This window comes from Microtus pennsylvanicus, chromosome 1 (assembly GCF_037038515.1).
Source record: "Microtus pennsylvanicus isolate mMicPen1 chromosome 1, mMicPen1.hap1, whole genome shotgun sequence".
NCBI lineage: Eukaryota > Metazoa > Chordata > Mammalia > Rodentia > Cricetidae > Microtus > Microtus pennsylvanicus.
In genome coordinates this window covers 63,366,472-63,394,384 of record NC_134579.1, presented here as the reverse complement: position 1 = coordinate 63,394,384, position 27,913 = coordinate 63,366,472, and the positions used below count along the sequence as shown (strand labels likewise).

Here is a 27,913-nt window from a genome sequence, read left to right as displayed (position 1 = left end):
GGATTAAAGGCATGCGCCGCCACCGACTGGGCTGACTCGGGTTTTTATTATTAAACCAATTAGAATTGGCACTACATGCCCAGGAGATGATCCAGCAGGTAAAAAAAGCACCTGGTGCACAAACCTGGTGACTGAATTCCATCCCGAGGACCCGTTTAAAGGTGGAAGGAGGGAACAAACTCCTTTGACCTCTTCCAGCACATGCATGCCCACACTCACACATACCCACATCATACACATATAAACACATACCATGCATACATGCTACAAACGACAAGTTCTTAGAAAATATTACAGATATCTGTACTTATTCTGCCACCAGTCTGTTAGCTTATCAGCGATGTACTTTTTGTTAGACAATTCCTAATTTTGATATAGTCAAACTTACAAACTTTTGTTTTTTGTTTTTGAAATTTTGTCTTAATAGAGTTTCTTAGATGGCACAGATAGCTTTCCGAGCTCTGTTGCGCTGATTTTACTTCCATCCTTCAAGTTCTGACACACACGATTCTTCATCAGAGCTTTCTGCTCTGCTCCATTGGTCTTTTTGTGTGTTGTTTTGACTACTGTTGATAGTGTAAGGCTTTAATATGTCTTAATATCAGAGGGGGTAAGAGCCTCCCCTTCATTCTCCTTTGGTAGGCCTCTTAGCTGCGGTTCTCTCGGTCTAATCTAAGTGTCTTTCATGTCCTGTCACTCCCTAAGTTTTAGAGAAATTCAGCTCAAGTGGCTTGGACTTTTTATTCTGGCTTTGTTTGGGCCAGAAACACTTGGCTGGGCTGGCACAAAGGGCCTGCCAGCCAACATACCTAAATGGTGACTTGCATTGTTGGCAGTGCATGCATACACACACACACAAGCATACATGGGCTGGGGGTAGGGAGGAACAGTCACAAGAATTCAAACCAAGAGATAGTATCTAGCTTGCACTGGCCACTGCAAAGCCCTGACTATTCTCAGCAGGTAGATCCAATCAGATTTAAGAGAAACTGTCGAAGGCACACGGATTTTAATGAGCCTGGGAACCTAATCAGAGGCGGTCAGAACGGCCTTAACAAGGTAATTCCACTAAGGAGGACACCTTGTCTGGCTCCCCGGTGACTTGGCCTTGCCTCTGAGGATTGCAAGGTCTGGCAAAGGTTAGCTCATTGCCACCCAACGTCTTCATGGCTTCTGCAACTTCCACCCATCTGTTCCCCGAAACTCAGCTTGAAGACATGTAGCAGTTTCACTTTTGTGATAATTAGGAACCTGTGAGCAGGCCACAGTTAGTCATCCTTGGTGTGAAGATGACAGGCGCTTCAGCTCTGGGGGTGTGGACGGGTTTAGACACGTCAGAGCTAGGGGTGAAGACAGAAAGAAGCTGGTACAGGGAACGGGGTGACTCATGCTGAAACCTTGAGCACCAAGGTCAAGGAGAGGGTGAAGACTTTCCAAACACAGTCTGCTTTGTGACGGGGAGACTTCTGCTAACGACTGCTTTCTCTTTCTCTGAAGACCATGAGGCCAAGGGATGAACTCTGGTCCAGTACAAGCAGACTTCTGGCACTGACCTGGTTTTGCCACCCCTCTTCCGGGTCCCTAACTCTGCCTGGTCCCTCCCTACTCTATTTGTATGTGTGTGTTCCTTTAATTTATTACTTATTTATTTTACCGTTAGAACTTATACCCAGGGCTTTGTGTGTACTAAGTCTGTGCCCTGCCATAAGCTATTCTTCCAACCCCGTCCATAACTTTGAGAGTAAGTTCAGCTCACGTGATTGTTACCTTCCAGCTTTGTGTAGGCCAGAAGGCCCAGCTCGGCTGGCAGTAGCAGCGGCAGCTGTCCCCTTCTCCCCTGCTGCTGTACTCATTAGTCTCACATCCCATATCTTTTCCCAACACTCTTACTTCCAAGGCCAAAGCCTTCAAGTGATGGGGTGTGGTGCTGTTCCTCTCGGGGTTCCGCACTGTGCAGTCTACACAATGCCCGCTGCTGGCTTCATGTGTATGATTGCTTGGTCCTGTGGCTCTTCCTATCTGGCCTGAGTCTGTCCCCATCCTGCACTGACACTGGGGTACAGAGAAGTCCATTATCACCTTGGGGGAAAGGGTTTTATACTGTCCTGGTGTCATCAGGTTGCTATGATAAAGCAATCTGACCAAAAACAACTTGGGGAGGAAAGGGTTTATTTGGCTTACATTTCCAGGTTGCCATATGTCATCAAAGGAAGTCAGGGCAGAAACTCGAGGCAGGAAGCTTGAAGCAGAAACCACGGAGGAATGCTGCTTGTTGGCTTACTCCCAGACCTATGCTCTCCAAGTGTTCATATACAGCCCAGACCCACCTGCCTATAGATGGCACAACTCACAATAGTTTGGGCTCTCCTGCGTCAATCACCAGTGGTCTAGGCTCCCCCGCATCAGTCACCAATGGTCTGGGCTCCCCCGCACCAGTCACCAGTGACTGAGGCTCCCCCGCGTCAAGCACCAATGGTCAAGGCTCTCCCGCCACAGTCACCAATCAAGACAATGCCCTACCAGTTTGCCCTCTCCGGGTGACTCTAGTTTGCATCAAGATGACAGTTGAAGTTAATTAGGTGTCTTGGCTTGTTTTATGTCAGCTTGATACAAGCTAGAGTCAGAGAGGAGGGAGCCTCCATTGAGAGAACGCCTCCATTAGTTTTTAGACAAGCCTGTAGGATGTGAGAGCGCCAATCCTATTGTATTGGGGGGAGACACCCCTGAGCTAGTGGCCATGGGTTCTGTAAGCAGGCTGAGTAAACTATGGGGAGCAAGCCAGTAAGCAGCATTCCTCCGTGGCTTCTGCATCAGCTCTTGACTCTAGGTTCCTGCCGTTTGTGTTCCCGCCTTAACTTCTTTGGATATGATGATGTGCAATGTGGAGCATAAACCAATAAGCCCTTTCCTCCCTAGGTGCCTTTGGTCACTGTGTCTCATCACACAATGATAACCCTGACCAGGACAGTAGGTAGGACACAATACTGCTTGGAGCCCAACAGGGCCTGCAAAGTACCTTTGTTTGAGCTAGGTAAGTCTACAGAGGCCAGAGTACAATAAACTTACTTCCTCATCTCTCTGTACCTAAAACCCACTTCAGATGAGGTCTCAACATCTCCTCATTCCTCTCATTTTCTTTTGCTCTGGGCAGGTGTTGGGAGCTTAACTATCCTTCCATTCCTCCAGTTCCCCTTTAAATGTAACAACCAGCATTTGGAGTGTCTGCAGGCTGCACTGGAGACCAGCCACAGGTCTTATACAAAGACAAGCATGGCCAAAGACTGTAGTAGCCTTTCAGGGACTTCACTCTGAGCCATACAGAAGACTCTAGCTAGTGTTATCCTTCTGGAGTGGGAGGAGGTGAGCAAGAGACAGGTGGCTTCTCCTTTCAAGATCAGCAAGGCCAGGAAGCAGGCTGTGTTACATCTTAGGAGATCAATATGAGGGCTGCAGTGATGGCACAATATGTAGAGTGCTTGCTACGTAAACACGAGGGCCTGAGCTCAGATCCGCAGCACCCACATATGAAGACAAGCATAGCCGTGCATGCCTGTAACGCCAGCATCATAGGGATGGAGACACACAAATCCCTGGAGCTCGCTGACCTGTTGTCGAGCCAATTGTTTAGACCCAGATTCAGTGAGGAAACCCTGCTGCAACAATAACGTGGAGCACTGTACTGGAAACACTGACATTACCGTCTGGGTTCCACATGCACACAGCCAGGCGTGCACACCCCACACTACCGTGCACCTAGATAGACACCTGGATATATAGAAGTATTACACCCCCCCAAAAAAAAGTAAACCAAAGAAGATGCTAGTTGTATAGGAAGGGTCTGTTCTGAAGCCTAGAGACTCACGGGTAAGTAAAATATTCTCAAAAGGAGACGCCTCAGTGGTGGGCACTGAGTTGTCGGCCAGTCTAGTGCTTCCTTGGAAAAATCAGACCATCCTGAGTGTACTGCCACTGTTTCCCCATCATTTGTGGGTACTCAGGGAGAAAAGAGAGCTATAGTCTCAGCCCTGGGGCAGATACTGGACTTGTTGGAAGAGTCAGTCACATCATCTGCCAGCCATATGCTGAGCACAGCTGGAAGAATGGTAAGGACTCTGTTGAGGTTGTTGAGGATTCTAGAATTCCTCCGCCCCTTAACCCCTCTGGGTGTTTACATACTAAGTATAGGACTAGAGAATCCACTGATCCCAGTCCCGAGGGCTGGGAATCTCTCAAACACTCAGGCAAAGGTCTCTTATAAGAAGAGCTATTCCATCCTACAAGCAGGCCTTCTGGGGTTCGGCTTCCCCCAGGGAAATTATCACTTTTCACGTGTCCCAGGCTTCTGGGCGGTCCTTGTGATCAAGAGATTTCTTAGTGCAGGCTTCATATTTGGCCTGCCAATCATGCAGGAGAACCCCAAAACTTAAGCTGCGTGAAGCTGCTCCCAAAAATGTTCCAAGTGGATGAAGAAAGAGAAAAAGCAGAAATGGGTCTGCAAAGCTAGATAGCCAGGTCTCTCTGGGCCATTGTCTCTGCTCCCTGGGCCACCACAATTTCCAGGGGCTTCTGAGTTGCTCAGTTTAGATACTGGCAACTTGGTAGGTCCAACAAACTAGGAAGAACAGCCTGCCCAGGAATAATACGTCAGAACTGTTCCCTGTGGTGCCCTCTTGAGTGTGGAGGTCTGTGGGTAAGGGGAAGTCGGAGCTGAAATATTCTTAGGCTCCCATGGCACTGACAACAAACAGGTGTATTTCTCTTTTCATCACTATACTTAAATACCCAAGTCTGCATACTTATGAAGAAAAGAGGTTTGTCTGGTCAAAGCCTAAATAGCATAGAACCCTTCTGCAAGGGCCCTCTTGGCAACATCACCTCACAGCAGATGGCACCTGGCTTCCATTTCTATGTCACTGCCCATTACTGAGGGAAGTCGGCACAAGAACCTGAAGGAAACACTGCTTTCTGGCTTGCTCAGCTTCCGTTTTTATACAACCCAGGACTGCCCGTGCAGGGGAAAAGAAAAAGAACACATCCACCCCCAACAGCCACAGGAAAAGGTACTTGGGACAAGTAGTCACAATAGCCCTGCAGATGGTCAGCTATCCTGAAAAGGACGTGTGAGGCCTGGAAACGATCACTACCTAGGAAAGGATGTGTACCCTCGCTAAAATAGAAAGAAATCACAAACCACATTTAGGTGAGGGGCTCTGCTACACATTTACTGAATGTGTGTTCACCCTGACTGGCCCTGAATGTTCAACCCAGGACAGCCCTCGACATGCCCTGGACAGGTGAGCATTGTGAACGAGCCTCATTCAGCCAGTTCCACTTGGAGCTTTTGTCTTCATAGGCGTCCAGTTCTGTTTCTTGGTTCCACCTTGCAAATTGTCTCCTTTGACATATTTTCTGTGTCCCTGACTATTTTACCTCCCCCAGTTTGACAGGCTAAAATGAATATAAATGACAAGCGTCAGTGATAGCTCCACTCTGTGCTGGGATAATGGCACATCTAAATGAGCTGGGTGCCCTGGAACTGATTGTGTCTTTGGAGAGTAACCTTGCCAATAGAAAGAACGGAGACTTAGTTGTGATCAAATCTCAGAAAGCTCATCCTGCATATGTAAGCCCAAAGGGACAGAAGAGCTAATGATACAAAATAACCATATCGGGGTTATTAATTCTACTGAGTTAGAAATAATACAAATATCCAACTGGAGACAAATTAGAAGACAAATTATGTCACATTTACAGTATAGCTACAGAATCCTAATTTAAACAGACAAACATGAAAACCATTAACACAAGAAAATCTAAATATGAAATAATGTTTTAGAAAGATTTTTTTTAAAAAAAAGGTTAAAGAAATACTTATTCCTATTACAACAGGAAAACTTGACAAGCATCAGAAGAAAGTGACCAGAAAGGCAGAGATTTCATAAGCCATGGGTTTTCCTCTGGTGACGTTTAGATATTCATAAGAAACATGTTTACAAAGTAAGATGAAAAGGTGGGGGACAGAGGGCTCTTCCAGCGTTTGTCACTGTGCTGATTTGGGTGAGAGCTTTGCCTCCTTTGTCCTTTTGAATTTCTGTCAGCGGTGGGGATAGGGCAGGTGTGAGGGGTGCTCTCAGCTCAAAGAGAATACCAAAGGACCCTCGCTGAGATTGCTCTCCTGGGGGACACCACTCTCTACTCCCCATGACTGCTGCCCAGATGCCTAAAAAAAACCTCATTTCCTTTCACTTCCTCTAACCCATTTGTTAAAAACCCAGTCAAAGTGTTGAGGCTTTTGGGAAGTAGCGGCAGAGAGCGGTGGTTGGACAGCTGAGATGGCTCCATGGTAATTCATTTTCACTGTCAGCTTGACTGGATGAAGTAACACTTAGTAGGGGAGGGGGAGGGCTGCTGGTGCGATGGCTCAGTGAATAAAACATTTGCCATCCTGAAGACTGGAGCTCCCACCTCCAGGACCCCTGGAGCAAGCTGGCTGGCCAGGCTGGCTGAAATGGTGGAGAGCTCTCCATTCTTTAAAAAAGTTGGTCTTGATATATAAGGTTATAGTATAGGCAGTTGAGGAAGATGCCCGATTTCAACCCGGGGCCTTCACACGCATGCACATACATGTGCACCCACACACGCGAACACACACTCACGAGCTCCTCATTTGCATGAGGTGTAAAGAAACCCCTGAAGATTCATAAGGTACCTTCTAATGGAACTATGAGGGCTTTTCTAGAAGGGATGAACTGTTGGGGGGATCCACTTTGAATGTAGGCAGCAGCATCCAATGAGTTTGGGGTTCGGGCTGTAAAAGGAAAAAGGGATAAAAATAGCTGATGCCAGCATTTATTTCTCTCTGCTTCCTGATCTGCCCCAATCCCACAGCTATAAACCACTCCAGCCCCAATTTCTTCCCCACTGTGAGCCAAAATAAACCCTTTCAGCCACCGCCCCCCAAACCAGATTGCTTTTCATCAGGTATTTGGGAACAGCAATGTGAAAAGTCACTAATACGGACGTCCCAATAGCAGCCAGAGGACCATGATTTTAGCTGTAACTATATGGCCACTTTGCTCAGTAACTGAGCTGACCAGCTCCAGACCTTGGGTAACTCCATGCCTCAGGTTCCTCATCCGCTAAGTGCTAACACTAGACCCATTGATTTCTAAAGACCATTACTAACATGTGGGCATCACTGTGGCTCTGTGTTTAGCAACCCACGGCTAAGAAGAGAGCCCCAAATAGAATTCCCATCACTCAAAAAAAAAAAAAAAAGAATTCCCATCACTCTGAGGCTGAGAATTGATTCAGCCACCAGACAGTTTGGGAGGCCAGGGCAGCCCTGTAAGTGTGAGGTCCCTCTAAGGGCTGACTGGAGAGGAAACAAACAAACAAATAAACAAAATCATTATGTATAGTTGGGGCCATCATCACCAGACAGTTGTTTCTTGAAAAGGTGAAAAGTCTGAAGTTCTGGTAAGAAATAGGCTGACTTTAAAAGACTCCTGAGGGTCCTGACCTTGAGCAGCAGGGAGGACAGGCCCTGAACAGCTCTGGGACAAACAGGACATGCACTGAGAAGACTCCACTGTCAGAACAGCTTGTCTGCATTACAGCTGCCCACAGAGGCTCGCGCCTCCAGAAGCCTCAGCCAACTGGAGAAAGAGCTTTGATGTAAGTCAAAAATTCTCCAGGCTTGTGCGGTCAACAAGAGAAAATAGAGATCATGTAGGAGGGTGTATCTGGATGTGGGGTGCAGAGGGGGGCCCTTCTGCCACCTTACCCTCTAAATCTAATGAGCATATTTCTTTCTGTGCAATGATACATGGTAAACTATGATAGAAAGAAAACATTTGTCATTTTGCGCCCAGAGAATGATGGCTACTTGGCTACTTCAGGTCCACCACACTGAAGTTCAATGAGAGATGAAGTCCTTCTCCCTAAGATTAAATAAGTAGAGACACTGGGGGCGGGGATGGGGTGGGGGTTGCCAGGAGAGTCCCCTCTACCTCAAAGATCTACAGAAACGGTGACCATAGCATCCTTTCTGTGGAACCACAGGCACTGAGTTTCACTGAGTAATAAATCATCCAAAATGTTATAGGCTTAAAACAATTGTCATTTATTTGGATACCAGGCTGCGAGCTAGCTGGGCAGTTCTTTAGTGCAGGCCAGTTTGGCTGAGCAGTTCTGGACTCTTGTGCAGCTGTGGTGAGCTGGCACAGCTGGCTCTATTCTCAATCCTGGCAGCTCACAGGCAGACTGGGCCTCACGCCTCTCTGGCCCTGTGAGCATAAGCTTGTTTGTGAAGCTCAGATTTCCAAGGGTAGAAAAGAGGGGGCTTCAGAGTCCTGTGGAGGTTAGGTTGAAACCTGTGCCTGTCGCTTTTAAATATTTTAAAGATTTTATTTTATGTGCATGAATGTTTGCATGCAGGTATATATGTGCACCACACACATGCCAGGGCCCACGGAGGCCAGAAGAGGCCACCAGATCCCCTGGAACTGGAGTTACAGATGGTTGTGAGGCATCATATGGGTGCTGGGAATGTATTGCAAGAGCAATACGCCCTCTTGACTGCTGAGCCATTCTCCAGTCCCTTGTCACTTCCCAGCTCTGTGTCCTGATGTGGGATTCCCTTTTGTATGCTGTGAATACGATTGGTGACTTAATAAAGAAAACTGGTTTGGCCTGATAGGGTGAAAGAATAGAGGTAGGCAGGGAAAACTAAACTAAATGCTGGGAGAAAGAAGGGCAGAGTCAGAGAGAAGCCATGTACCCTGCCTGAGACAGACGCTAAAGCTTTAGCTGGTAAGCCACAGTCACGTGGCAATACACAGAATAATAGAAATGGGTTAAATTAGTATGTAAGAGTTAGCCAATAAGAAGCTAGAGATAATAGGCCAAACGGTTATTTAATTAATACAGTTTCTGTGTGATTATTTCCGTTTCTGGGCAGCCGGGAAACAAACAAGCAGCCTCCTCCAACAGTATCCTCCAAAGAGTGACAAAAGCCACCTGGGGTGACCAGTTGGCCCAGTTTGCCTGGAATTGAGGGGTTTCCCAGAATGTCAGATTTTCACTATGAAAATGGGAAAGTTGGTCAGTATAATGGCCATCCCCGACTGAGGGGTGGAGAACTTGGCTAGATTTCACTCCAACGATGTACAAGAGGCCAGGAAACATGTGAAAAGGTGAGGTAACCATTAGGGACATGGGACTTAAAGCTACAAGGGGATGCTCCTTTGTACCTGTTACGATAGTTATTTTCAAAATTAAAGTGTTAAAAACAAACAAAAACCCACAACAAACATAACGAATAACAGTGAGGCTTTAGAAGAACTGAAGGCTTATGCTTTAGCTGTGGGAATGGCACATGGTATAGTATAGTCACCATGGAAAATGACCCGACAATCCCTTAAAGTTAAACAGAAATGCTGTCTGAATCAGAAATCCCAATGCTAGGTATATGCTTGAGGGAATTAAGGTCAGGTTTCCAAACAGATGTTTGTACACCCACTGACTGCATTAGCAGCATCTCCGTAATTGCAAAATGAGGGAGGCAATCCAAGTGTCAATCAGCAGATGCCTGAACACACAAAGTGTGTATGATGGAGTACCCATCATTCTGCCTCTAAGAGGCGGACTGATCTGACATGTGCTGTGATGTGGGTTAGCCTTAAGGAGGCTGTGCTAAGTAAAAGGAGCTAGTTGTGAAAAGACAAGAGCCGTGGGATTCTGCTACCACCAGCTCCAAGTCCTCACTTCCTAGGGCCACAAAGCACAGGGGCTGTTGCTGAGGACTGAGTGGAGGGGCAGTGCAAAGGGACCCTTCCATCTGAGCAGCTGCAAGAAGAAAAAGTCCTGGAGATGAGCAGAGTTGGTGGTGGCACAAAGATGTAAATGGACGTAATGCCACAGAAGCACACATTTCAAAGACAAACGCTACAATGGTGAAAACATGTGTTATGCCTATCTTACTACAATTTCTCTAAGAGCAGTAGGAAGCTGGGGCTCCCTTTCTTCACAAAAGGAATGGAAACTATTGTGGCTATTTTCCCCCAACCTGCCACAGGAATGAAGAGCTTAACCAAAGGGGACCAACTGTTGAGGCGTTCATATTTGAGGAAATGTTCTGGGAGACAGCACGCAGAATCCAAATATCTACTGTTTCGACACTTTCTTCCTTCAGGAGCCAGTATAGCTTATGATCCTTCAGTCAAGTGGGAAAAATGTGAAATTCAAGAAGGCCCACGTGGCTGGGCGGATGAGATGGTACGGCTGTCTAGAAAGCCTCAGCACGGTTCAGAAAAATAAAATCAAACTATGATAGCTCCGAGTCCAAAAGAAACTCTGAGATAGTTGAAAGAATCAGACTTGTTTCTAGCTCCCTTTACAGCCCTGCCAAAGAGCTGGGCAACAGAGTGGGCATCGGTGAAAAACATACCTCCTTCCTCATCCTTTCATGGGGTTCCGTGTTTAGAGAAAGTCTTCATGGCAGGAGGAACCGGCTGGAGGATGGTGTCAGAGGTGTGGATGACAGGGCCTGGCAGGCAAGGAGTTGCTGGAGGAAGCCAAAGGCATATGACCATTAGCAACTGCCAGACTCCTGGATACCACACTTGGAAGGAACGCGTGTCCGAGCTGAGTGCATTGCCCATAGAAGGGAGAAGAGGCCATCATGGTCCCTGAACTAGAGTTATAGATGGTGGTGAACACAGTGTGGGTGCTGGGAATTGAACCCGGGTCCTCTGGAAGAGCAGTGCTCTCAACTACCAAGTCATCTCTCCAGCTGTCCTCTTCTTAGCTACTTCATTGAGAGGCCCTGAGGTATCTCCTGAGCAAATTTCCTTTGGGGTGTTATAGGGAATTAATTCCTTGATCGCATATCTAACACTTAACCTATTCTGGGTTAGTTCCTGTAGGTGGCCACAGCTGTCCCAGGCAGGCTGAAGCACAAGGGCATTGAATCGGGCTGCATGCCATAACCTCGTCCTTTTTGGTGGAGAGGAAAACTTGGAAGAACGCCAATTAGGAAGCATCTGGCAAATTGATTTATTGTTCCAACTGCCTTTTCCAGCTGGGAAGACTTCCATAACTGGGAAGGATCAGCCCACAGCACTCAGCACTGCCCAGGGTTCATTGCGGCACTCTAGGAATCCCAGATATGAATCCATACACATTGATTAAGGATCTGTTTGAACCAGGAGACCAGTGGACGAGACAGGGCTCAAGATGACTGATTTATATGTGATGTTGTCTGACACCCAAGTTCAGAGTTTAGAACCAGAGCAAACCGTTTAAGTGCCAGCTTGACTTCGACAACCCCATCCCTGCCTATTAAGAGTGGTGATGAAGAAACAATCCATGGCGACCTCCAGAAGTCACATTAGGCCAAAGAAAAAGGATAAGTTAAGGCAGAGGAGTGCTGGAGAGATGGCTCGGCAATTAACAGCAACGGCCAGGCAGTGGTGGCACACACTTTTAATCCCAGCACTTGGGAGGCAGAGGCAGGTGGATCTCTATGAGTTCGAGGCCAGCCAGATCTACAAGAGCTAGTTCCAGGACAGGCTTCAAAGCTATAGAGAAATCCCGTCTCAAAAACAAATGAACAAACAAACAAAAGCAATTAAGAGCAATGGACATTCTTCCAGAGGACCCAGATGCAATTTCTAATGCCCACATGGTGGCTCACAGTCGTCTATAACTCTAGTCCCAGGGAACCCAGAGTTCTCTTCTTCTTTCCATAGGCAATTCACATGCATGGTGCACAGACATGTATGTAGGCAAAGCACCCTCCACCCCAGTTCAGACCCGAACATGTCTGTCTCAAAGTATTTTCCAAAACTCTCTGACATGAGCAGGCTGACCACATAACTCAGTGGAGAGAAAAAGCAAATAGTTAAGGCTATTTAAGCCATTGTGTGTGTGTGTGTGTGTGTGTGTGTGTGTGTGTGTGTGTGTGTGTGTGTGAGAGAGAGAGAGAGAGAGAGAGAGAGAGAGAGAGAGAGAGAGAGAGAGAGAGAACACCTGGAGAGGGAACCCTGAACCCAGAGCCCGTGAAAGAAACACACCCTAGGTCTGAGACCTGAGACAGAGAAAGAAACACTTTGTCCCTGAATCCAGAACCAAAGAAACATTCCCTGACTGAAACCAGTGAGTGCCAAAGAAACACACTTTGTCCCTAGAATCAGAGCCAGTGAAAGAAAAATGCCCTGGTCCTAAGATTAGAGTCAAAAGGCTAAAAAGGACCAGTGTGTGTGGGGGGGAAAACAGTTTGGCCCTGAAATCAGAGCTATCTCTGCCCCTGACCAACTAAACTAACCAATCCCTGAGCAGAAAATCTTCACCCTGGGAAAACTCTGCCCTTAAGAAGCCGTATATAAGCCCCTCTGCCAGTTCAGTTGCAGGCTGCCCTTCACCACCCTCGCAGAGGCAGCCACTCTCCTGGACTCCTTTCCAAATAAATCTCTTTCTCAAAGAGTCTTGGGTGATGCTCTTCATTCGCTGGTGCAGAATAGAAGAGCATGGCTGGGACATCCCTTTAGGGGACTGACCAGAAAAAACCTTGTTGAGATGTTCCCTTAGGGGGCTGAGCAAGGCTGAGCAGAACAGAGCAGAAAAACCTTGTTGAGATGTTCCCTTAGGGGGCTGAGCAAGGCTGAGCAGAACAGAGCGGAAGAACCTTGTTGAGATGTTCCCTTAGGGGGCTGAGCAAGGCTGAGCAGAACAGAGCGGAAGAACCTTGCTGAAACATTCCCTTAGGAGGGTTGAACAAAGGCTGAGCAGAAAAAGTAATAACTTTTTGCTAGAGCCCTGAGGAGATTAGTACATTCTGCAGGGGCTTCCCTTCAGCGGAGTGTAGCAGGAGTAACATCTTGGGTGGCAGAAGAACAAGCAGATAGCTCTGCTAGAACGTTCCCTTAGGGGAACAGAGCATTATTCAGCTATAGTGGCTCTCCATGAGAAGAGCAGAATTGATATATCCTGCGGGGAGACCATCTTCCACCACACCCCAACTTCAGGTAGCCTGGCTTCCTGACAAGTCAGGATACCTCTCCCTCTATGGCTGAGCTGTCCTATTGCGGTTCTAGGTATATCCCAGCTTCCCGATAAGTCAGGATGTCTTTGCAGCTCCAGAGCTGTGACACTCAAGCTCACTTCCAATGGATATATGGGAGGTTGATAGAAGGATGGAGAACGGAATGAAGATTAAAATCCTCACCCCATAGAAACCTGGCATCCCGTTCCTGCACAACTAGATAAACACCCAAATGCCTTCTGTGGCTGGAGCTGCATGTGCTGGCCTAAGATGTGAAGGGTTTTGAGCCTCTGTGTATTTTCTCTTATGCTTTCTCTTGTTGACACAGATTATTCACTGCCCAGGTCATTTGGGAACTCACTTATTTTGGCAGGCTCTTAATGGAATGTAACTTTCTCTCTCAAACCTTTTCAAGGAAAAAATGTAAAAGAGCCCTTGAAGGAAAACAAGCGTTTGCTAAGATCTAACAACAGGCAAATCACTATAGTTTCACCCGTCCATTCGTGCGGACAGGGACTCCTAGTTTGTTACAGTACACCAAGACTACAATTTGGATTCGCTCCCTTAATAAGATAGTAAAGTTACACTGTTCTGTCTCTTGATTTTAAGAAAGAAAATAAAGTAAAAACAGAAAGAAAGTGAGAGAGGGGAGGAAGGAAATATGAGAAGCATGAGGTTATCCTGTTGATAAGGAAGGCAAAAAAGAAGAGTATTTTATAGTAGGAAGGAGGAAATTTTTTTTGCATGATAAAATAAGATTTTGGTCCTAACATGAAAGAGCTAGAATGTTCTAAAATGGAGAAATAGAGATAAAGATAAAACCAGAAAGCGTAAGCAAGTTACAAGGTTTGTGGGAGAGAAAGCTTAGAGATGGTATATGAATGGTTACATGCAGCATATGGGGATTAAAGATCAATTCTTGAGGTCAAAGTTCAGCACACTGACAGAAATCCTCTATTTAAATTGATAGGTCTCTTAAGTTACTGACCTACTATTTTTTTAAAATTCTTTGCGTCTTAATCATGTGTGTGGCTACTTGTGGGTATGTTCCCACATGAATGCAGATACCTCTGGGGTCCAGAAGTGGGTGTCTGATCCCTTATGCTAGAGTTACAGACAGTTGTAAACCACCCACAGGAGGTACTGGGAACCAAACTGACGTCCCCTGCAAGAGCAATACACATGCTCAGCCCTGAACCATCTCTCCTATCCCATTTGATCTACTTTCAGTTATGTTCACCAAAGCTGGCTAGGAAAAAAAAATATGTTTAATTAAGATCATTCTTTGTGTTTTTGCTACATTTGTTAGTTTTTAACTACTGGGAATGGGGGAATGCGTCTGAAAAGGAAAAAAAATCAGGGTTTACTTACATTTGTTCTATACACTTTATCTAAATATTAGAACTTAAATGCAATTAAAGCTCTGAGGCTTATGCTAATAAAACCGAAAAGAGACTAATAGGAGAAACAATATTTTGGGGTCTTGCCTTCCAAGAGCCAGAACCCAGGAGATGATGAAGCCTCTTGACTTCAATAAATCATGTCTCCTCTCGAGCCCACAGGCTGTAGAGTCTCCAGAGACTGGATTCTGTGTACTCTATCCAGGACATAGACTGCAGGGAGGGGACTCAATGGAGAGCAGCATGTTCCCCATGCTTCCAGAGGAAGCCACATGGTCAACAGGATGGGTACCCCCAGATAGCCCAGCTGGTGGAGGAAAAAATATAGGGAAGTCAGGGGCTCCTTCTATGTTCCTAAGTGTAATCCTGTGAGTCTCAACTGATAACAACAATAATAATAATAATAATAATAATAATAATAATAATAATGAAGAGGAGGAGGAGGAAGAGGAAGAAAGAGGAGGAGGAGGAGAAGATGAAGAAGAAGAAGAAGAAGAAGAAGAAGAAGAAGAAGAAGAAGAAGAAGAAGAAGAAGAAGAAGAAGTTGGTGGTGGTGGTGGTGGTTGTTAATCTGTGGCCACATACGTGGTCTAAAAACACCTATCTGAAAAGCATATGACACTCTACCATCCATTTGCCTTCAGAGATTACTAACCAGACTCATTTACAGAACTAAACTCTCCTTTTTAGAAGATACTCACAATGAGAAGCAGGAAAAACCCACTGGAACAATAAACCAATTGAGAACTTAGATTTTTCTCTTCAAATGAAACCCAAAGGTCAACCTCAGATAAGCAAATATGTAGACACATGATTCATAGCTCCTACTGTTAAAACCATCCTCATGGGAAGTCTTCATTATACCATCGTGACTCTTAACGGCCCTGGTCCAGTTCCAGCAGGATTCAGGTCCCAAAGAGGAGGTGTGGAGGTTGCAAGGAAAGGGGACTGACCAGATCTGAAGGTGAATCAGGATGGCTGTCGCTTTATTGAAGAAAAACTACATATGTTATACTCTACAATTGCGCAAGAGATTACATGGGAGGAGGAGGGCATATGGACTTGGGTGGGGCTTGCTATTAACTTGTGTGGGAGTAGGCAGAGTTATCACGCTATATGGTTCCATGGTAGCGGGGATCTTTTCCAAAGAGTTATGTTGTTTAAGGAGGCTGCCACTGTATACCTCCTCATCCTCCACTGAAGTCACATATAATTTCTCAAAGGGAAAGGGAACTCCCTTTAGTGAGAATCATTAAAAACGAAGATAAAAGAATGCTATGATTATGATCCACAATGTCAACATGCTGGAATTTTGCCAAGTAGCAATGGTTGCCACGTGATTCATGCTATTTACCTGTGCCCAGCAGACAAACCTTCCTGAGCTTCTTCTACACTTTCACTTAATGACTTATCAAGTCTGTGTCTTCCAAAATCAAACAAATTGCTCCTGATACATCATACCCTACACTGGATCTTACTACTTCAATTTTGACTTGTGTCTTTGGTCTTTCTTCATGTATGTCTTGTTGTCTTCCAGATACCAGGCCTTAAACCTTTCGAGGCTAGCCTCCGACATAATAATGCTGTCTAGAGTCTTTGACCACCATCTTCTACCAAGGGCTGTTGGAGCACCTGAAGTTCCTGGCCCTGGACACCACACATCCTATACCACCTTAGCATGAATCCTGATGACGGACCATCCGCCCAGCTGAAAGTAGCCAGACTGGTCATTGCCCCATGCCCTAAAGGATTGGGTCCCACCTAGATTCAATTCCCAGCACCCACATGGCTGCATACAACCATCTATAACTACTGTCCCAGGGGATCTGAGGCCCTCTTCTCACCTCAGTGGGCACTGAGCATGCATGTGTGCACAGACATACCCGCAGGCTAAACATTTATAGTCAAGAAGAAGAAGAGGAGGAGGAGGAGGAGGAGAAGGAGGAGGTCATTAAGAGGAGGACCGGGAACAAAAAAGAACTGGGCCCCAATTCTTTGAGGAAGGAATATTTGATAAAATCAAAAGTATGAGTTAAGATGTTAGCATTAATAGTTTGTTCCCATACCTCAGCATGAAGGGAAAAAAAAGATAAAATGGTAAGATTTAAAACACTAAAAAGCATAAATAAAAGATCTTGCAGCTAAGTATTCAATAATCAAGCTAGCAAGACCTAAGAAAGGCTAGGGCTCCAAGGACCAACAAAGCCTTTCCAGATAACTTTTTTTTTAATGTAAATTATATTAAGTCAATCCTCCTGTATTTACACGAATTATATTCTCAAAAAGTTGTTAAAATGAAAAAGCTGAGTGTTGGGTCTGGGCAGGGGGGGATGCAAAGATGGGGACAGACCATCAAAGTCTAATAAGCCAGAAGCAAACTTTATTCCAGAAACCAGAATCAAGGAAAATAAATAAATAAATAAATAAATAAATAAATAAAGTCTCCATGGGGCACAAAAATCTTGTCAGCTAGCTGAGACCATAGCCAGAGAAGAATTTTGTTAGGCTTGTGGCAGAGACTGGTTTCTGAATGCATCTTTTTATAGCAGGGGCATGGGACATTAGGCCTGAACAAAGGAATTTTTACAATCTCAAGGTAAAACTCAGATACAGATTGCCTTACTTTACAATCTCCATTAACAGAGTTTTTGTAGTTAAACTAGTGTTTGCACTGAATCTATTGTCTTCCAGGTGTTGTTTACTGAAGCTGTGCTCTCCCCTTTGCTGCTGCCAGTTTCACATACAGGGATAATGCATAACCCAGAGGTCATATATCTATTACTAAAAGTTGACTCAGCTCATATACTAGACTAGCTCTAGTTTGCAGAGAGATGCTTTGGCCTTGTAAATAGAGCTATGGGTTGTAAAGTGAAATAACCCGCTGTTGATAGTTAATCCTCGAGCTGCTGAGAAAGCTGTTGACAGCCTGCTCTCATTCTCCTAGGCTTGCAACTTTATATTTCTTTATTTCTATACTCTTATTATCTTTGGAATCTACATTTTTATATTCTTATTCTCGGACCTTTCACTGAGAATGTCCTATAACACACACACACACACACACACACACACACACACACACACACAACCTGCAAACAATTAAAGAGTCAAGAATAATATAAAATACACTGGTAAACCATTGTATGGTTTTTTGTTTTTTGTTTTTTTGTTTTTTGATTTTCGAGACAGGGTTTCTCCATAGCTTTTGGTTCTTGTCCTGGAACTAGCTCTTGTAGACCAGGCTGGCCTCGAACTCACAGAGATCTGCCTGCCTCTGCCTCCCAAGTGCTGGGATTAAAGGCGTGCGCCACCACCACCCAGCTCCGTTGTATGTTCTTAAAGCCTACTGGGAAGCTGGCTCTGGGAGTAAAATAGACACCTCTCCCTCCCCCTTTTTCACACACCATTTCAGACCCAACCATGTTTGTCTCTAAGGGTCCTCTAGAACTGGCTGTCCTGGGGCAGGCTGGCCCCATAACTCTATAACAGCGAGAAAGTAAACCAGCAAACATCTAAGGGTATTTAAAAAACATAGTGCCCTTGAGAACAGCCAGAGGGTAAAATGTTTTCAACAGAAGTTGCTATTGTTTATCCCATGATATAAAAATGTCTGTGCTGGGAGCAGAAAGCAGGAAGCTCATCCGGGAAAGAAAGCTCTCAATCAGGAACTCCAGCTGGTTGCCTCAATGTGGCTCCCTCGTTTGACTTCTGATGTGATGATGTTGTCTGCTTGCTCTTTCACTCGGCTATTCCGGTCGTCTCCGCTGGGCCTGACGGATGTTGTGCTGTCTAGCTGCTCTCCCATCTATCGGCTATGTGCTATTTGTTCGTTTACTTTTATTTGCTACATGTCTAATAAGCTCCGTCATTGGAGAATTAAAGTATGGCTATTGTAGACAATCCTCCCACTGTACAGAATACCACCCACAAGCATGAATACCTAGTGGCAAGCTTATAACCCCAGCACTGGGAAAACAGAAACAGGCAGATCCCTGTGGCTCATTGGCCAGTCCACCTAGCTGAACCCATGAGTCTCAGGTCCTAATGATAGACAGCATTGGTCTCAAAAACAAAGTGGATAGATCCTGAAGAGTGACACCTAATATCACTCTCTGCCTTCCACCTGCTTGTGCACACACACATACAAACGCATACACTCACGTACACACACATATATACGCACATATAGTGCACATACATGCACACACGTACATACATACACAATAGTTATTTCCAGAGAGTGACAGTGTCCAGGTAACAGGAACCACTGAAGGTATCGGGACAAAAAGAAAGAATGAAGTCATGAGAGAGAGAGGGTTCTGCTTCCCCAGCCCCTCAGGGGTCAGTACACCAAACTGGAGAATCAGGAGCCAGCTGAGACTTGAGAACTGGGCTCTAGAATGAATTGATCCCTCCCTGGATGGATTCAACATCAATGACTGTACATCAGCAGGTGCTGGCTCCCTTGCACTGGCCAGACAGCAAGCTCTCTTCCTTTCCATTTATTTGGGGATGAGATGCCTCTCCTCTCTAACCAGAAGGATCCTGCTGTGCCCTGAGCCCTGAGCTCAGATGCCTGACTCTGAGCTTTAACCTGATGCTATGGCTCCCAGCAGGCATCTCCATGGGGACAGGAGAGAGGAGGAGCCACGCTGGCATGGCTTTGTGCCTGTAATAGAGCCGGAAGAGTTATGAAACCCAGGCGGTTCTACTAGGCTCTTCTGCAGTAAATACTTGTTATAAAAATAAACCCAGCCTGTGATTCCACAACAATGAGCAATCCCTCAGGGCTGCCAGTGCTGGAAGTAATCATACTTCTCTGGGCGTAGGGCTGAGGACATAGGCCAAGCCACAGAGCATGGCATGCCTCTGGGCTCACGCTCATGATTCCACATCTCAATGAGGACTCGGACCTCCTTCACAGTTTCAAAGGTGGAAGCTTTCTCGTCTGCTTCAGGTATAGACAAACCCAAAGTCCCAAGTTTGAGCTAAGTAAACGAAACAGTTGTCACTAATATGGGGAATAGTGAAGTTAGACGTGGCAGCAGGGACAAAGACCCCACATTTAATGTGAATCAATGGCATGGAGTTATGGAGGCAACAGTGTGGTCTTAACTGCACCGAAGCTACTAGAGTAGTCAGAGCAAGGGACGATGTTGACCGTTCCAGATCAGAGTAAGCTAGGAAATCCATCCAGAGAAAGACTCAGGATGGCATGAGAACCCAAGCCAGGAAGAAAGCTCCGGAGGAGACCCAGATGAATAGCACAACCCCTTCACACACTGACTCACCGTCAAGTGTAATGGCGGCCAGCATACTGAACCCAACAAGGTCTTGTCTTGCCTGTGCCTTGGTAGTCCTTGCCCACAAGGAACTACCAGTATAATGGAGAAAATTCTCAAAGTAAAAAGCGGTGTGATTTCGTGTCAACTGAACCAAATGCTCTGTGTGAGCAGAAGACAGAGATGCCGGAAGACGCTTCCCAGAGGAGGTAGTATTGCATTGACCTCGAAGGATGAGTGGGAACCCTATGGACAGAAGTAGTAAGTCCTTCTGAGACTTGCCGGTTAGCCAGGCTGGAAGATACATCTGCCTGGGTACCTTCCTGGGTGAGTTTGCTGCAGATGTACTATGCACACCAAAAGTGCCACAGCAGCAAAAGTGAACACTCGGAGCCACTGAGACTCTGTGCTGTGTTTTTATCAGTTCCTGCCACCCTGAGGCCCAGCTGGCTTGACTATCTTCTCCACAGTGGGCACGCCCATTGCTGCCTTCAACCAGAACAGCTATACACATCCACCAGAGACCCTCATGAGAGCTGGCCTATTATCAATCCCTCCTGGGATCCTGATGAGGCCCCGCATCTCCCAAGGGTATATAAAATGTAAGCGGCATGTTCCAGAGCAAGGCTGCTGCAAACTACCCAAGGGTCTCATCAGTTATGCAGCTCTGAGGTGTTTTGGAGCTCTGGGTGGGACCCCTCAGTGGTTCCTAGGAGTCACTCAGGGTCCTGTAAATAGCTCCGAAAAACTCCTTAGTTCCCCAAGCTGGGCTTCGGTGGAATCTGTGGTTTGTTGGTACCATTTATCTGAGGCAAACAGATATTCTAGCTATTTCTTTGTGTCTCCCCAGAGACAGGTCCTCCATAGTAGGCATAAGCATCTGTGGGATGGCTGCGGGAATGAAGACAGCTCACTGCCTGTGCTGCCCGGGTCCTGCCTTCCTTCCGCGCAGAAGAACATGCAGCAGCAGGAGGGAGGCAGTGGCACGGGTTTAATGTGGGGGCCTGCCTAAAGCCCTTGTGGTTTAGAATGCTATTGAACATATGATGCTCGTTACTGCTGAGGTCACAGGTGCCCCACAAACCCCCGGAGGCAAGTTAAACTTGCTCTTCTCTGTGGCCACAGGGGCTGTAACCCCTCTGAGGATGTACCACTGTTCAGAGGAGTGTCTTAATCCGACTCAAAGGTTTTGATAAGCCTGCAGAGCAAGCATCGAGTTGCCTTCCTCCTTGCTAACCTACCTCACCATTAGGTTTGCGGTGTAAGAAAAGACCAAAAATTACAGAGGTTCTGAGATGGGGAAGGTAGGACCTAGAATATAGAACTCATATGGCCCCACCTCCTTATTTTATGGACTAGAAAACGAAGGGGTGTGTCCTGGCCTCCTGGCTCCTCTTATGACACTCACCCCCAGGCATCTGGCTGCTTCCTCCTCCAGCAAAGCCAACCCCTCTCAAGCCTCTTACTCCTGGCCACGTGCCAAGAGCTTCTAAGATGCGTGACAGCACAGCCTAGGAGCTGGGTGCCCACGGTTTTCCTAACGGACAAAAGCATTCAAGAGATTAAAGCGTTCACAGTTTGATGATGTTCCTAATGCGAACCCAAATTGCTGAGTTAAACAGCCAGCAATTTTTTTTTCCAGAGGGCTTTCCGGAACAACTACTCAAGAAGGAATTCAACTCTATTTGCCTTTGGTTCCTTCTAGTCTTTTTCTACTGCCTGGAGAGGGAGGGGGGAGGGAGTGGCCCAACAAAGAAAATCTTAAGAGATTATTGTTAATTACAGACTTTTACCTACCGATGTTCTTTCGCTTCTCAAGTTAATTAAATCAAGACCAGATGTCTGCCAGGTGGGTTAGCCACTGGCTATTGTAAGAGATTAATAGATCCCAGCAAATGAGGTAGGGATGGCGCTGCTGGGTTTTAGGGATCATTGCTGCTGCTGCTGCTGCTGCTGCTGCTGCTGCTGCTGCTGCTGCTGCTGCTGCTGCTGCTGCTGCTGCTGCTGCTGCTGCTACTGCTGCTCTCAGCAGAAACTGGAAGGAAGAACTCTCTCTTTAGTCAGGATGTTAGCAGGAGCTGAGAGAGCAGGCAGGTCTTCAGGACCAACTCCTCTGGCCAGGGCATCAGATCTGAAAGAACTCAGACCTCCAGTTACTTTTTAAAATAGCAACTGGTTCTTCTGGGGATGTGTAACTTAGGACTAGAAGGGTCTGATGGACCCTGGGTAGCAATCAGGGCTCAGTGTCCTGCTGCTCTTCTCCGATTGACGCTGACTGCCCCCCTCGCTGTGTAAGATGAGCAAAATGAAAAGACAAAAACAGAACCAGACCCTAAAAGTCATTCTGACACAGTGCAGAATATCATCCCCAAAGGCCATGGCCCTCTCCAACCCCCCCTATCCTAGCTCTGCCATGGGTAGAGATGTCCAGCCCCAGTCAGGGTTTCCTTCTAGAGTACCCGGGATCCTGACTGAGGCCAGCATGAAGGAGGGGGTGGGGGAAGACCAGGCAGAAGGAGACAAAGGTCAGCCATGATTCACAAAGAACCCATTTGTTCTAGCATGTGAAACTGAACTTCTGCACAGCCCCGGGTCATTCACAGATGCCCCGAGCTCACACTCGCCCACCAATCAGTTCCCAGTGCTCCTTTGAGTCTGTCTTCCATCATGCCCGCATCTGAGTCACCAGCACCAACCGAGCCTGCCTCTGGGTGAGATGGGTGCAGAGCAGTCGGGAGCTATTCAGGGCCCCGGAGCTGCCCAGACGGCATTTGGAAGCAGGCACACGCTCCCCTCTTTGTGACTGAAACGGAGCAGCTGAGTACGAACACACATAGGTCTGTGAAACTTGAATTCCTTTCTGAAGAACCCCAGCTCCACTTTGCCTCCCCCACAGTGAATTCAACCGAAGTGTCCTGGCTTGGAGAGCTGGAAAGAATGACTCAGCTGTATTTGGCAGCTGAGAGTCATGGCACGCCACTCTCTGGGAAACAGAAAAGCACTATAGGTAATAAGTTAATCTATTCATTCAAAAAAGGGGGGGATCTTCTCATACCCATTCATCCCCCTATGATCTCTTGGTCTTGTAACTTTAGCTACAAATTGGGTCCCTTCCGATGCCCAGGGTTACCTCTTCAGATTGGGTCAGGGAAGGAACCACCTAGAAAGGACAGTGAGGTGGGCAATGAGGTGCCCAAGGTTCAAAGACAATCAGTCATTCAGGTGCCGGTTGACACCTACACAAGCCTGGCAGTGCGCAGTTCCCCAAACAGTGTAACCTAGGAGCTCTATTCCTCACTCTGACACAAAAGGTATTTCTCTCCCCCAAAAGAAAGTCATTTGCTTCCTGGGTTCATAAATCAATGGAATGCATTTAAAACACACCAGACCCAGAGGCTGCGGAGAGAAATCAATTAGTAGATGCTGCTACATGAGCAGGAAACTCTACATTGGCTCCAACACACATAAAAACATCAGGTGTGGTGGCATGCTTGTCTTTGCAGGGAAGCAGAGGCAGGAGATTCCGGGGATGCTCTGTGCAGCCAGCGTAGCCTAACTGGAGAGCCCCAGGCCCATGGGAGATTGTCTCTCAAGAGCAAAGTTCTCCTGAGGAACAGCACAGGAGGCTGACCTCTGGCATTCACGTGCATGTGAGCTGGTGTGCACACAGGAACACACACACGCACACACATGGAGACATGGATACATGAATGCTTCAAAAAGAGTGTGGCGCCTAGGCGTGGGAAACTCACCCGCAGGTGAGAGCTCTGGGCAGCTATGGTGAGGAGTTGCTGGCTAGCAGGAGGCTTGCACTGGGCCACAGTGACCGGATTCTGGTTAGCTGCCTCTGACATGGCCTCTTCAGGATTGCTTCGGGGTCCTACATGTCCCTGAGGTATGACACACATCTACCAAGCAGCCTTAGCCATACTCTCTGCCCTTCCCTACTCCAACTTCCCCAGCTGGCTTTTCAGTTAAATTCCTTATCAGCTTCTAGGAGCACGCAGAGACTGCCCATGCTATGCCGCTGACACTCCTAAGTTGGCATAGGGAATCTCTGAGTGGTCAGACCTCTGAAACTGACTGAACAAGGCCCTCGAGTATCCTGAACTGTGGGCACATCTCCCCCACCAGAGTGAAGCCTTGGGTGGGAGATGAAGGCTTATGCCTGGCTAAGCTGACTGTCCCACCTCTTCCTGCTTCTCCTGTGATCAGGAGCAATAAGCATTGGGCTTCCCTTTCTTGCCCTCTTCTTGCCTTGTAGAAATTTAAACTATTATCTGAGCCCCAGCCTTTTGAAAATCCTGCCTCTTACACAGCTGGCTATTGAGCATGTCACCTTGGGGACTCCCAAATCTCTAATATGACAGCAAGACCTCAGCAATGGCAACTATGTACCCTAGCCTCAAAGCACTGAATTTTCCCTGCCCTCCTCTATGCACACACACACACACACACACACACTCTCTCACACATGCACAGCTTCTCACCTACAGTGAACAGGAACAGAAACAATTCTGAGAACGTTTTAAACATTATCTCCATTGTGTGCCAAGACTCAGCATTTTACCTGGAGCCTTGAGATGCACAGCCACGTTCTGGGTCATCCCTCATTCTCACAGCATTTGGAAAAGCAGGTAGAAAGCGAACACTTGCCAGGCGGTGGTGACGCACACCTTTAATCCCAACACTTGGAAGGAAGACAAAGGCAGGCAAATCTCTGTGAGTTCGAGGCCAGCCTGGTCTACAAGAACTAGTTCCAGGTCAGGCACCAAAGCTGCAGAGAAACCCATTCTCAAAAAACTAAAAAGAAAGATAGAAAGAAAGAAAGAAAACACTTATGATCTTGTCATTTTTGTGTAATGAGATAAAGAAGATTTAGTGACTCCTAGAGCCCTTGAGAAGGCGGGAAAGCTGAAAGCGGCACTCAGGGGTTCTAATGGATTTGAGTTTTTATATATATGCACTCGTCTTATTCAGTTCTGAACCTTCTTGGCCTGTCTGGTAGAGTCTATGGAGAAACTGGAAATCTTAAACCCAGCTATGGGATCCGAGAGACCTGTGGCCCACCTCTTCCAAGAGCGAGGATTCAGGCTGGGCTTAGTCCTGGCTTGTCTGAGTTCCATCATCCTCATTCAAAGTAGCTGCTGTGCCAGTCCTCCTCAAACATGGGGAGTGGGGTCTCATCTCCCCCCTTATCCTCTCCCCCACCCTGGTCCTCTCCACTGCCCAGATGTCTGTGGCCCAGCAGGGCCTTCTCCCAGCCCACTGGCCCTAGGCTGTAGCTGTATCAACACCAGTAAGGCTTCAAGGCTTCCCAGAGCTGGGCCTGCCCTCCACAGGAAATTAGGAGCCCACAGTGAGTCAGCAACCTGGATGGGCCTGAAGCCGAGACTCTCACTTGGCTAGGCCTCTACCAGATAGGGCTTTTCCACCCTCTTAGCCCTAAGGGCAGTGTCTGCCCTCACACCGAGCTATCAGGATTCCAGTGTGTCTCCGTACTCCATTGCAACTCTGAAGTTGCCCCAACAAATGTGCTTGCCTTGGAGGGTTGGCAACGGATGCAAAGCACAGAAACTTGAAACTACGAGGAAACTGGTATTCCGGAAGCCTGAGGGTGTGAAGTGTGGGTACCGCCTCTCCTGGCTGTGACCCCTCTTGATTCCAGGAGGGAGAGCTGAACAGTCTCCAAGAAGCACCCACACACCCTTGGTGCCCACACTTCTGTGAATCACAGCAACTGTATGGGGTGCTGAGTCACCCTGGGGAGACAATATAGGGCCTATTTTAAAAAGATTTGTCAGGGTACTAAAGACCTAAATGCTTAGTAATTTGGCCTCAGTGCAGGCCAGGCTGCTCCTTCGCTGGCTGTCATGGTGCATGCAGTCCTGAGCTTGCACAGAGGGACCTGGCACACACAGGGCAGCTTCAGCACCACTGCCAGAGTGTGAGCCAGACCTCTGCCTCAGGAAGGGTGGAAGGGAAACTTCAAGAGAGGCCAGGTCTGAACAACAAATACTGAATCTTGGGCCATCTATTCCAAGTCACTCACTGTTTCCATCTATGGGGAGAGAAAAATCAGGGGGCCTGGGACTAACCGATTTGAATTTCCAGCTTCTTTTTTTAAATTTTTTTTATAATTTATTTATTATGTATACACATACCAGAAGAGGACACCAGATCTCATTACAGATGGTTGTGAGCCACCATACAGGTGCTGGGAATTGAACTCAGAACCTCTGGAAGAGCAACCTTAACTTAACTCTTAACCTCTGAGCCATCTCTCCAGCCCAAATTTCCAACTTCTAAAACTGGGAAGTTTCTCTTGAGTGCATCAGATATCCTTCTGAGCCTGTATTCATCTAGGACTCAGAGAACTGGAGATCAGAGCCGCCACAGGATCCTTAGGGATGGGTTTGTCTAACCTGTACGGATGATGAGCAGACATACACTCAGAGAAAGGTGGGTGTGTCCTCGGCCTGGCCACAAAGCTGAATCCCGGAGTGAAGGGTACAGAGAAGGGCACAGATGAGATACTGGGCCCCAACCAGGAAGCCAGCACTTGTGCCAATAGCAGTGATATGCAGTATAAGGTAAAGAGTACCCTCAGAAGCTGAACGAAAGTCACAGAAAAACTAAAGTACAGGCCACTCCTGCAGGACTCAGGAGAGCTGTCAAGGAAAAGCCCTGGGATTGGTTCTCTAGGCTGGGTGTGGCTCCTCAGGGGGAGGAGGAAGCAAAGGAGGCTGTGTCCGTGAAAGCAGCAGCTTAAGCTAAGTTGTAGAGATGGAATGCTTGGGGGATGTCAGCTAGTCGGGCTCTCATATGGGATGTTAAACCAGAATAATGGGCATGGGGAAGGGAAAAGGTTAAAAGCCAGATGATGGAAAGTCTGGAATGCCACAGTGAGGAATCTGAACTTGATCGTCATCGGTATTATTTAAAAGCAGCAGGTGGCAATGGGCCAGACCCTTCACAGAGAAAGACTCAATTAGTGCACAGTCTGCACTTTCTGGGAGCTTGGAGTTCAGGAGAGAGAATAAAATTAGGGGCGGATATTAAAGACATGGATTAAACACACATAAATCAAAACGTACTAAACACCTGAGTGCGTAAGTATAAATAGAGAATAAATGCATTTAATGGACTCATGAAGGAAGATGACATCTTGAAAATCATTCCTGGAACATCCCCCTTCTTCCAGGGGCCTTGCAGCAGGTTGAAAAAGGTTCCTAGGAGCCAAGACTTCAACCTTAATATTAGACACTGGCTTCGTGTGCCTTTTGTCTCTTAAATGGCTGATTTCTGAGTCTGAATACCTCTGTGAGCTTCCTATTCATTTTCTCTTTTGTTAGTCCTCTTCTGTGTCCAACCCTACGTCCATTACCTACAGTTGGAGGGGAAATGGACCAGGCAGCCACTGGATACAGTTGCGCAGGTTGTCCACCAAAGAGTTGGAACTGAACTCTAATCTTCCAGTTGCCAAGCCCAAAAAGCTGTATCCACGCACAGAGAGGTGTTTTTTCTAATTCACACAAAGGCATTTAGTGGGCTTGTGGCCCTACCGGTGGTTTAGGCAAGCTACTGCTGTAGGTGATGCATTCCAGCTTTCCCCCTGTCTGGCCTCCCACCATGGGACATGGGAAACATTCCAGCCTGGTGTCCCAGGCCAGATGACAACGTGGCAGTGGCTGTGAGCCTCCCAGCTCTCTTCACAGCATCCCTCATTCGCTTGCGCAACCTTAGGCCAGAGATCTGAGGGAAAGCGGGGGGGGGGGGGAGGGGGGGTTGTTGCCAAAGCACATCAAAGAGGCACACACCCACTGGGTCATGCCCCAGCTTCGGCCTGTTGAACATCCTTCTTACTGTCTTCCCTGGCACACTGTCAAACCCAGCACTCCAGGCTTCCCTACCGTGTGAGAGCCAGAAGCCCCTGTGGTCAGCAGGAATTCCCTCCCTACCCTGTCAAGATTGACAGGAGCTATACCAGTCAGTTCCAGCATTGAAATGACAGCCCAGCAGCCCCCAAAGAGCCCTCTTCGCTGCAGCGCTGCAGTAAGCCCAGGTCAGGCTAGCGTTCTGCTCTTCTTGCCCACTGTAGTTGGGTATGTGTGATCTCACTGTTGCTTCACAACAGAGTGAGGGATCCATAAGAGCACTTGAACAATGGAGAGGGGAGGACTTGA

General features: G+C 47.1%; 1 long non-coding RNA gene across 7 annotated transcripts in view; it reads right to left on the bottom strand.

Moving 5' to 3' along the window:
* The window catches only part of LOC142839420 (uncharacterized), a 58,709-nt gene that overhangs the window by 7,556 nt on the left and 23,240 nt on the right, over positions 1–27,913 (bottom strand). For 2 of the 7 annotated variants that reach the window (XR_012908743.1, XR_012908745.1), the window contains exons 3-4: positions 10,451–10,567; positions 6,710–6,808 (exon numbers count right to left, since the gene is read on the bottom strand). The exons of 4 other annotated variants lie outside the window; for them this stretch is intronic. This is a non-coding gene — a long non-coding RNA (uncharacterized LOC142839420). The remainder of the gene's footprint in view (positions 1–6,709; positions 6,809–10,450; positions 10,568–27,913) is intronic. One more of the 7 variants, XR_012908747.1, reaches the window with a different exon arrangement.